Here is a 12,257-nt window from a genome sequence, read left to right on the forward strand (position 1 = left end):
CCCTTGAGAATAAAATCTCATTCTTACTGATTTTAATATCAATTCTCATTTCCATTCCCGTTCGAACCCAATAGACTATGGAAATGAATCAATCCAGTTCGGATTCTAAAAGATTTGAATTCCGATTCCAATTCCGATTTCAACTGAAAACCAAACGTACCCACAAATTTTTCCAATAATAATAGACCTCCATCACTGTCTCTTTGACATGTCGATATTTGTCCTATATTATTATTAAATACTTGTCTAGACGTCTAGACCGATAAGAAAAGTCTAATACACTTAAAAATATATTTCTTTCTTTTTGCATTGTCCCTCTTCATTCATTTTCCTCTTTCCACGTTGTTTCTCTTTCTCTTTCTCTCCCTCCCGGACCCATCACCTCTTTCTCTCCTCTCCCTCCCGGACCCATCACATTTGCTTGGCATATAATAGATTTGAGTTGATAAAATCACTAACAAAGGCCTTTGGGGATTGGGGGATTTGAACTGGTTGGCATTGTTGAACATGGGCATATATAGCTAAATGCTACGAATTAGATTGGCCCATGGCTCTAGATTCAATAAAAAACTGGACAAGGTTGTCGGACTGGAAATTTTATGAGGTTTGCCTTGAAATTATTGAATCTGACACTGACTTTTCTTTATGAACTAGACGAAAAGTCAGTATTCGTGTATCGCTGTCCCTCTGGATGACCAGTTTTATCTGCTACAGGAGAAAGCTGTATGCAATACTGATCATGTATGCAATACTGATGACGATCCCAGGAGAAAATAGCTCATGAATTTCCTGAAGCACCAAAAAGAAGGAAACCTGAACCTCTACAAGCAAGTCTTCCGTAACTAATTGTTAAAAGAACCTTCACCAAACGAATCCTTATTCCGGAGAAGTCTTTTTAGAAGACCAATGGCGAAGACATTCCCCTTCCTTGGCAAATTCCAATCTCATTAGAGCATGTGATAACTTACCGGTAGCTGGTAGGTGAATGTGCACTGTACATATTTGTGTTTGTATTCCTTTCAAACTGAGCCTAAATTTAATTAGTATTTGATTAACCAATCATACAGTAGAATACATATATACGTAAGTGGTTTTAAAGTTTTCACCAAAACTTTTTTTTTTTATTATTTTGTCCCATATAGAAAAAACAAAAATTTCTTTAGGCTTTTAAGTAAGAGAGTATAGACATTTGCTATTGCACAATGTATATGTGCAATAATGAAACTGAGAAAGTATTTCCCTTTTGGAAATGAAAAATCTAGGAGGAATAGATATTAGAATCAAAATTGAGAAACATAGTGGGGGTTATGGAATAATTCAATTACATTATATTGAGAAAGTTGAAAAATTTAAGCATCTAAGATTTAAGAGAAACTTGTATATCTCACTCAACCATGAAATCTAAATTCATAACCTTTGCAAGGAGGCTAAATGGATTAGAGATTGTGGCTTATTCCCATGCATCTAATGTACAATTTTCTTTTTTGTGATACTAAAGAAACTCTATCAAGAGCCTACATTACTACTTACAGTAGTAAGTCTAGATATAAGTGTAAGACATGAAGATGTTCAACAATTAATTTAGGATGGAGTTATCATTAGTAGTGTATAATCGATTAGTTCGATTAGAATTGAGGACCTAACTGACTATTCGGTTTCACGATTTTCTCTAACAAAACTGAACCAAATTATTATTTTTACTATTATTTAGTAATTTTTGCAATAAAATACTGTTAATAAAAATGTTATGCATTTTAAATTTTCATTAATGTTTATCATTTTTAATGAGTTCATTATGCACAATAAAGGTCTCAACTCATAAAAATTATTAATTAATTAAAAATTTATTAATACAAAATTATCTAATAATATTATTAAAACTATCAACTAATACTTTTATATTTAAATTTCTTATTTTTATTTAATTTTTGATATTTTTTATTATTATTTAGTAACTTTTGCAATAAAATACTATTAATAAAATGGGTTCTACATTTTATATTTTCATTAATTGTTTTCATTTTTAACTAGTTCATTATGCCTAAGAAAGGTCTCAATTCATAAATTATCTAATAATATTACTAAAACTATTAATTAATATTTTTCATTTAAATTTCTTATTTTTATTAGCATTTATTAAGTATGATTTTTAAGTGGAATTGAAAAACATTTTTAATTTTTATTAAGTTTTGTTAATATTTTCTTTAGTGAAAGTTTAATAGACTCTTAAATTAAGAATTTTTTAATTGTTTAAACTCAACCTATTTATATTATAACAACTCTCTCTCTCTCTCTTATGTAATAATGGCATGCATTAAAATAAGAGTCCTTAGAAAATCCAAAGATCTCTCTCTCTCTTTCTATAGAGTTAGAAAATAGTTCGTTAGCCTTATAACCTCCGATTATAAAGAGAATCGGCATAGGAATCAAAATGGCATGCCAACCTCAATTGTTCCACTCTTTTTGGATAATAATAAATTATTTGGTGAGACCAGATCTGTTGCTCACACAAGGCATTTTACTCACGCCTTACATGCACATCGTACCATGCATTGGGAAAATCTCCCATATTTATAAGTTATTATTTATTGGAGATGTTCCGTGGATGTGCATGCAAGACACCCTTATCCATTTTTTACGCCAACAAATTCATCCGCCTAACAATTCATACTCCCCTGTTGGTTTTATGTCAAGAGGGGCTGTTACTATCAAGACACCCTTTTCTTCCTTTACTGACAAACCTTGATGTGCAATCTTCACTACACAAGGACAATAAAAACCCTAGTTTTGGGGACAAGAAGACTGGAGTTGACCTCACAATAAAAACCCCAGTTTTTGTTCCTTTCGTTTGGATTACTCTTTAGAAGAGGTGGCCACTTTATGTAGGGGGCGTCCTTGATCGTCATCAAGATCTCTGTCCGCCTTGTGTTCAACGGCGTGTAATCCGTCCGAACTATTGAGGGAGCTCGGGACGGTTGGCTTGGCTTCGCCTCTCAGGCCTGGCTTTTTCTGTCGCCTGGGTTGGAGAGCTCGCCTTCTCTTTTTCTTTTTTCAACCCCGCTTTCAGTTCTTTGGTTGATTTCTTCCTCCGTTCTCATGAACTTGTTCGCGAGCTTGAGAAAATCGGCCACGGTTGTTGGCTGGCTGGCCACCATGTGCCATTTGAATTCTTTGTGCGTTACCCCTCTTTTGGCCGCTGCGAGCTGTACCGCGGGGTCTAACCGTGGGATCTGCAAGCATGCTTCATTGAACCGCTTGATGTAGCTCTAGATGGGTTCTCCTTCTCTTTGGGTTACCCCAAAGATACTTTCCTCGGTTCTGGGGCACCGCTTGCTGGTAACAAAGTGTGCGGTGAAGATCTACACGAACTGGGCCCAGTTTCTTATTGACCCGGAAGCTAGGTTCCGGTACCAGGTGTGGGCCACCCCCCTAAAGGTGGTGGTGAAGGCCACGCACATGCATGACTCACTGGCCCTAGCGAGGTGCATTTGTGATTGGAATGCGTCGACGTACTCGTTGGGGTCAAAGGACCCATCATACTTGTTCAGAGATGGAAGTTTGAAGTCTCTGGCATGGGGACTGCCAAAAGTTCTGATGAAAGGGGGGAAGGAACTGAGAGAATTGGGACGATTTTTACCTCGTCCGAGCTCGTCTCTTCCTTGCCTCTGAGCTCGGGTAGGACACGGGTAGCAATTCGGCGACTTCGCTGGCACCTTCTTTGAGCGGGCCTGGTGCTGGCACTACTGGCCTCCGTGTTGCCGAGCTCGATGGGCCCGGAATGTTGACCTGCTGCTAGGGCGCTGAACCGGTTCTCCGTGAGTGGGAACTCGGGCTTGGAGTGCCGAGGTGATTTTGTTGGCGAGGTTCCTGAACCACCTGCGAGCTGCGAGGTGGGGGTGATTTTTCTTTGCTTTCGGCCTGGAGATGAGGCCTGGCTATTAGGGGGGTTCTGGGATTGGGAAGCTTCTCCTCGGTGAGGTCATCCATCTTGAGGGGAGGCCTTAATCGGCTTCAAAACAGGGTGCCGGGGGGGGAGCAGTGACTGGTATAGGTGTAGCTGAGGGAACTACTACTGATAATGGTGTTGGGGGAGGTGGTGCAGTACCTGGTGTTGCTGGAGTTGGTGCTGCTGGAATTGCTGCATTTGGGCTTGCATTGCCTGCATGCATTGCATTAGATCTTCCAATTGGTTCTGGCGGGTTGCCAGTGGGACAACAATTGGTTCAACGAAGTTTGTTTCAATAGGGAGTGGAAGAGGGATGTTCAATGAAGGAGGGTTCAGGGGCGCCATTGCTTGTGGCACATTCAAACTGGGGATCCCATCCACTGAAAGAGGGATGGTGAACTGCCCAATGCACACCACGGGAACTTGGAGTTGCTCTCCGGTGGTGGCCGTTTCTGTTCCACGTCCGACACTATTGGAGGAGGCCATCGGTGTTGGAGTTTTTGAAAGAAGGGTAGGTAAGAGAGATTTAGAGGGAGGCTTTTAGAAGCTTTCCCACAAACGGCGCCAATTGATGGAGCGCAATCCGGCCGGTCTTAGCTGTCAACAATTTCGCCTCTGACTGGAGCGACGGGGAGGTTGAAACGGAGAAGATGAGAGAACTCCGGGGGAACCCGGTGAGATAACTCCGAAGCTCAAGTTAGTATTCTCTCAAAGGCAAAGTAAAGACCATATGACACAAAGTTCACACACCTTGTTGTTGGGGGTAGGGGGCCTTTTCTAGCCACTTCGTGCACTCACTCCAAAGCCCCTGTCAGGTCGGGTATGATTACCTTTGCTTCTGCTAGTTCGGGTGTCGTCGTTTCTGCTGGAATAGAACCGCCACTGCTCTTTGTCGGAGCCGTCTCTGTAACTGGAGATGGCGGTGTCAGGAGGCGGTGGCAGGTGGCCGTTGGAGTGCGGCCGTCAAGCGTCAGATCCCAAGTCAGTCAGGTGCGCCGCCCCTAGGTACAAACTTCCTCGATGTCAGACATGGTACGGTTTGTTCGGTTTTGGCATCCTGGAGGCGATGTGCTGGAGTGGTGAGCGAGGTGAAGTCTTGAGTTCGGAGGTATGTCCTGTATTGCTATAGGGCAGGCCAGTTCGGTGAGGTGTGTTCCAAACTGCTACAAGGTAGGCCAATTCGGCGAGTTGTGTCCCGAACTGCTACATGCAGGCCAGTTCGGGTTACTGTCTGGCTTGGGGCTGAAGGGAGAGTTTGGGCTCCTAGTAGGGAGTTCGGACTGCTGAGTTCGGTCTGCTGGTTTCTCCCCTTGGTGCTCGCACCTTAGGCGTGCTTTTGTGCCGAGTTGTTGCCTCTGCCACGTGTTGCGTAACTATGAGGTCGGGCCAAATATTCCTTCATCACTTATGGTTATTTCAACATTAATTTTATTGTGTTAAGATATATGTAGGATTTGTAGGAGTGTTCAAAATGTATCTAAGGCAGTGATCAAGAATTTTACCTTCAAGCATATGATGAAAGAAGCCAACAAGCTGGCTGACTTGTTGGGTGAGGCTGGAGGACTTAGAAGGATGCTCTAAGCTTTTAAGCCTTGCCTTTAATGCTTAGACACTGTTGAATATGCTTGGTTGAAAATGAAAATTAGATGATATTTGAAGGGCATTTTTTTTTATTTCATATATAACTTATTGTCGACTAATGATTTTAGAATAAATTAATAGTTTTCAGGAGTTCAAGTATTATAGTGACACAATTCTAGACTAAATTATCTGTCCAATTTATGTGAGCCCAACGCTATTACTCACATCTTATATGTCACAACCATCAGACCAATGAAGGATGTATGCAATGTGATATTGGATGTTAATGAAGATCTCAACAAAGAATTGGCTACTTCAACCCTTATAAGGATCTATAAACCAATATGCCTACGGTGCCCGAGTAGATAGATCAGCCCTTATCACCATGATAAAGAAAGCTTACAAACCACGGAAGATCACAAAATGCAATATGTCAAAGCACTTCTTAATCCAATATCAACAAACACGACAGTAAAATTGAAAAAAAAGGTAAATCTCTTAAACTGCCCCTATTGTCACAAAATTGATAAATTATATCCTTACTGTTTACATATTATCTTAAAGTATCCTTAAGTTTTTTGACAATTGACACATCGTTAAATACTAACGAAGAAATGAAATATTGAATTTGCCCTTCATTATTCATCAAAATTTCAAAATAAAACCTCACTAACTGTATAGACCGATTCATTTATGCATGGTCGACAGGAATACTACCCTTAGAGGGATGTTTGGAACTTCCTCAAGTAGTAGTGGTTGTAGGCTTTCCAGGTTTCAGCCTTGCCATAGACCCTGAGCTCAGAGAAAGCTTTCTCTTTCTCACTAGAAACAGAGAAAAATGAGAAAACACACGGAAAGAGGCAGTAGCAAGCGAAGGAGTAGCAAATAGCCTTTTTCTTCTATTATCTCCCGAATTCTGACCCGATCCATGCCTTATTAATTAGTCTTGAGAATTGAGAAACCAGGCTTCCCCTTTTTGGTGCCTGTGTTACTGAATTTCCAAGACATAAATACCCAAAAGATATTATGGTTTTTTTCTTTAATCCTCGAGTGTAAACTGCAGAGGAGGCTTTCAGTTCCAGCTACAGTGTTGATTTTCCAAAAGACTCTTTTGTCGGCTAGAGCAATTGTTTCGACAACCAGTGTTGATTTTGTGCAGAGGGGGCTTTCAATTCTAGATCACCATAATGTATCCATAATTTTCAATGGTGTATCAAATTTAATTACTATCTTAATTTAATTAGTAAAAAATAATAAATGTGTCTAATTTAATTATTTGAGAGGAATTGTCAAAGCTGGCGGTTTATACCCGGCAGTCTTAACAGCCGCCAAGTGATATTTGAAGAGGCCTCTACTTCAACCAGTCAAATAGAATAGATGCGGTGGTTTTAAAATTAAACCGGATTTCAACCGGTCTAATAGAATCATGTGGGGAGTCCAAAATTTTCATTCCGCATGAATGTCACAAGTGTTCTCTTCTCCGCACCATTAAGTGCCATCCATCGTGCCTACAACCGCTATTCTAGTGTCCAATTGTGTGTCATGAGTGGGCTATGCATGTACTCTTGTATGGGGGGATTTCTAATGGCATTTCTATAATTACATTAATATGATTTACGTCCTTTTGATGTATCTTTATGTCACTGCCCCAAAAGTTTAATGCAGTCTTTGAGAGGAGGTAGGTAGTCGAGTGAATCAGTAGCGTGTAAAGGTTAAGCACAAGATCCCCTCGACACTGAACTGTGTGCTTGTGCTTGCCACTTATTAATGCAATACAAATAACCTTTTGCTAATTCGTGTGCCATCTTGTTGCCTTTTTGTGTGTGTTTGCTTTGTTGGTTAGCTTACTCGTCCCATTTGAGTGCCACACAGGGCCTCAACGATTACACCTGTGATAGCTGGTATAAGATCAGGAGCTCCTTCTAAGCCAATCAACCCGCGATGTGAGTGACAGTATTAAGCACAATAGGGACATCGTGGAGAAAATCGAGCATGAACTCTCCACATCCCATGAGGTTGATGATGCGCCCATCGATGACATCGACAAGGACAAGGCACCGAAGCCCAATAAACGTGAGAAATCTTCCAACAAGCATGTAGCCATTGACTTGTGCATGTTGCATTGTGAAGCCACCATTGGTGAGATGCGAGACTTGATAGACAAGTTGCATCAAAACATGGAAGCCATGGACAATACACTAGTCGAGATGGAAGGTCGCCTGAGTGGAGTCATGGACGAAGTCCATGACGTAATAGTAGCACTGCGCACTAACAAGAAGCAAGTTCCTCCAACTCGTAGGTCCAAGACAGGCTTGACAGTTTTCAAGCCCAGCTCGATGAGATGAAGAAAGAGTGGGCAATGTGGAGAAGAACCATCTCCACATCAATGGCCTTCCAGGCCCAACTAGATGAAATGAGAGCGAAATGGGTCTCCATGAAGGCCGCCGCATGTGCCTCCTCCAACATCCAAGCTCAACTAGAGGAACTCAAATCCGAATGTGCAATTCTGAAGAGGGCCATCGCTAATCCAGGTAGCACTTCATGTGCACATACTCCCTCCCACATTAAGATTAGGGAGCCAACTCCCTATTCGGGTACCCTCAACGCATAAGAGCTTGACAACTTCATGTGGCAAATAGAACAATACCTTCCCACCGGCAATGTGACTGATGAAATGACTCAGGTGCATAATATTACTATGTATTTGACTGATGTTGCTATGTTATGGTGGCATAGAAGGTGGGTTGACATAGAATGTGGTCCTTGTGTTATCCGTACCTAGGCTAACTTTAAATGAGAGTTAAAGAGACAGTTTTACACAGAGAACGTGGAGTACCCCACTTTTCGCAAGATGAAGACTCTCAAGCATGGCGACTCTCTCCATGAATATGTCAAATAGTTTTTAACTCTCACATTAAAAGTCACTGATATGTCAGACAATGACCTATTGTTCAATTTCATGGATGGCCTAAAGCCTTAGGACGAGCTTGAGTTCCAATGACGTAATGTTCAGGACCTTGCCTCCACCATGGCCGTGGCATAACAACTTAGCGAACAGAGAGTATCAGATGTTGAAGGAAGTAGTCCATTCAGCCCGCATACTATACATTTGAGTGGGGGCGATAAAAAACCAAGTTCCCTGAAGGAGAAGTAGCCCTTCAACCACAGACCAGTCGAGCACCACAAAGGGAAGTAGCCACAAGAAAGCCAAAGCAACTACAACAACAAATATCAAGGGAGACCCAATCATCTTCCCACTTTCTATATTTGTGGGGAGGAGCACTTGACCAGGAATTGCCCGAAGTGAGCAAAGCTGAATGCCCTCATTGCCAAGCTAAATAATGATGAGCAGAGTGATGGGGAATGGAGTACCCATGTGCCAAGAGTGGGCGCCCTCTAACTTTTCAATGCCATGATGAAGAAAGGGACTACCTCCAAATAACCCACCTCAGCTAAGAGATGACTGAGGTATATTGATGTAACCATTAGCAGGAGGCCAACCAGAGTCCTAGTTGACACAAGGGCCACTCACAACTTCATGTCCATTAAAGAGGCCAAGAGACTTAATTTGGCCATTTCCAAAGAGCCCGACTGGCTCAAAGCAGTTAACACAGGTGCCAGACCTACTGAAGGCATGGCTCACTAAGTAAGACTACAACTTGGCACCTAGGATGGAGAGATTGACCTCTCTGTCGTTGACATAGATGATTTTGATGTTGTCCTTAGAATGGACTTCATGATACAGGCAAAAGCGGCACTGGCACCTCACCTTGACACCCTAATGATCTTGGACGAGCAGTCACCTAGCATGGTCAACATGATCGCCATAGCCAACACTAAGAAGAAGCAAGTCTTGGCCTTGTAACTCCAACACCAACCTCAACCTTTGATGGCAAAGTGATCTACAACCACCACCATTGCAACCAGAAGTGATCGCAGTAGCTCCAGGAAAAAGTCAGTGCCAACGCCGCTATAGCACTAGCAACAACAGCAAAAGCCACAAAGGCACACACTCACAACTGGTGGGCCTGAGAGATGACCCAAGGCTAACTTCAACCATCACTGTACCCACTACCTCAATCATCAAGGAAAGCAAGTGTCACCTAAACAATATAGGAATCACATTATTACCCTTCCTCAAGTCAAACCACGTAGTAGCATGGTGAGCAACCATTATTGGGCAAAAATTCAGGGGAACCAATACTCAAAAAATCCAAACTATCATTTTGACTCAGCCCTGGCCAACAATTTTCTTACCACCATTTGGGGACCCCCAAAATCCTGCCTTGAAGCAGCCAAGCAGGGACTTAACTTTTAGGGACTAGCCATAGGTTCTCCCACCATCAAAAATACTCACAAGCCATCCACCCAACCTCCTATTTGGGCTTTGGAAGAATTAAACTTCATGGAGCAGTTAAAGGACCCTCCATCAATAGCAGACCGAAGCCTCAAGCAAAATTTAGTCTTTGAGAAAAAAAACTGAATTGAGTGGGGGAGACTGTCACAAGTATTCTCTTCGCCGCGCCATCAAGTGCCATCCATCGTGCTTACAACCGCCACTCCGGTGTCCAAGTGTGTGTCATGGATGGACTATGCATATACTCTTGTATGGGGGGATTGCCAATGGCATTTCTATAATTATTTTAATATGATTTTTCATCATTTTGATGTATCTTTATGTCATTCCCCCAAAAAGTTAATGTACTCTTTGAGGGGAGGTAGTCGAGTGAATCAGTAGCATATAAAGGTTAAGCACGAGATCCTCTCAACACTGAACTGTGTGTTTATGCTTACCACTTATTAATGTAATACAAATAGCCTTTTCTAATTTGTGTGTCATTTTGTTACATTTTTTGTGTGTATTTACTTTGTTGCTTGTTGCTTATGTTTTCGATGAGGAGTTTTATGGAGGGAGAGACATTGTTCGAAGGCAATCTGCTCCATCGTCGACAACTTCTCGACTGAGCTTAACACCACTTCATCTTTATGGATAAAAGCAATGTGCCAAAGTAGATCAACTTTCTTTCTTCTACTGCTGTGGAGAATGGATCATGGGAGGTTTTGATGAGGAAGAAGCTTCTTCTAGGGTTCTCTCTCACTGGAGTTGCCAACAGGTCTACTACCTCTTCTAGGGTTCTCTCTCACCGGAGGTTTTGATGAGGAAGAAGCTTCTTATCCACTAATACATCTTTCTAAATGTCCAGAAGGTATCTGGTGTTCAAATTTGGGCTTACTTTCCTTTTTTTGGTTTTCTATACCAGTAAAAGCGCTATCTTTGCTTCAGCAAACTTTTGTTCAACTTCAAAATTGGAGCGGTGACTCCTGTCTTCCACATGGATTCCCCTTGGGACTGGGTTCCTCATATGTGTTTTGATTATTTTCTGGTTTACCAGCTATCTATTCCTTTTCATCATTTATTTTCTTTTACTTTTTTTTCTGCTAAATTTGGTGACTACCAAAGGTACATTATTTACTCATTTTTCTTTCAAACAATTCATAAGAATCTCATAACTATGGGCTTCAAGGTTCTCTCCCAGATTTTAGCGCCTTGGATACTCTCCAACTAATGTAAGTAGTTAGATCAGAAAGAAAGAACCGTACAAAAAGCAAGCAAATGGAAATTTTACTAGTTGGTATTTTGTTTTAACATTTCTACATATGGTTTGCAGAGACTTGAGTAATAACAGTTTAAGTGGAGAAATTCCTAGCTTCCTGGGAAACCTTCCCAGCCTGAACATGCTGTTCGTATTTCATCACTTTTGCAATTTTGTGGACTAATTAATTTTTTGGAAATTGGAACCTTGTATTTCTTACTTCTTTTATTTGCTTTTATCTCTTGTTTGTTATAGAAATTTGGCAAATAACAATTTTAGTGGATTAATACCTTCCTCACTCACCAATGATAGAAACTTAACACTGGAGTAAGCAATTCCAATGCCTTTGTTTTTCTTGTCTTTGTTGTTCTGAGAAGCAACAATAACATTGACACAATATCACCATCATCATCAACTCAGATTTCTTGTTTTTCTTTTCATGCTACAGTTATTCAGGTAACACTGGTTTATGTGCTCCCAATCAATCGTCCTGTGCTAATTCTATAAATGGAACTTCGAATTTGCCGCACCCCACTGATAGCCAGAGCAACATCAGTACAAATCTTGCCAATCACACTTGGAATTGTAATTCTAGTATTAGTTCTTGCTTCTTATTGAAATAAATACCTGTAGATTTCTACAATGGGTCAATTTTACCTTGTATTAAAGTTTGCCCTAGAATTCTGTCTTGTTCGTTGACTGTAAAGTAAAGTAAACAACAAGAAGTAGGAGAGGAAAGAAGAAGAGAGAAAAGAGAGGAAAGAGAGAAAGGCAGGTTCGAATTAGAGAAAAGTTATCCTTAGATTCGACCAGACCTGTTATTATATTATTAACTTATTGGAAAAGACTTGAGTGCCCTTCTTTATGTAAGAGGCACTCGTACTAACATAACCGTACACATCAACATTCTCAACAAGTACAAAGACTGAAATACCCCTTCACTAACACCACTAACACTCTCCCTCAAGCTGGTGAGTATATATCATATAATCCCAGCTTGTTACATATGTAGTCCACTCTCCCCCGACTCAAACCTTTTGTAAACAAGTCTGCCCACTAGTTTCCCGTACTAACATATGTAGTTTCTATCACCCCATTCAGCACCTTCTGTCTCACAAAATGACAGTAAACTTCAA

This window comes from Nelumbo lutea, chromosome 8, assembly GCF_056320005.1.
Source record: "Nelumbo lutea isolate HS-2025 chromosome 8, American lotus-T2T, whole genome shotgun sequence".
Taxonomy (NCBI): Eukaryota; Viridiplantae; Streptophyta; class Magnoliopsida; order Proteales; family Nelumbonaceae; genus Nelumbo; species Nelumbo lutea.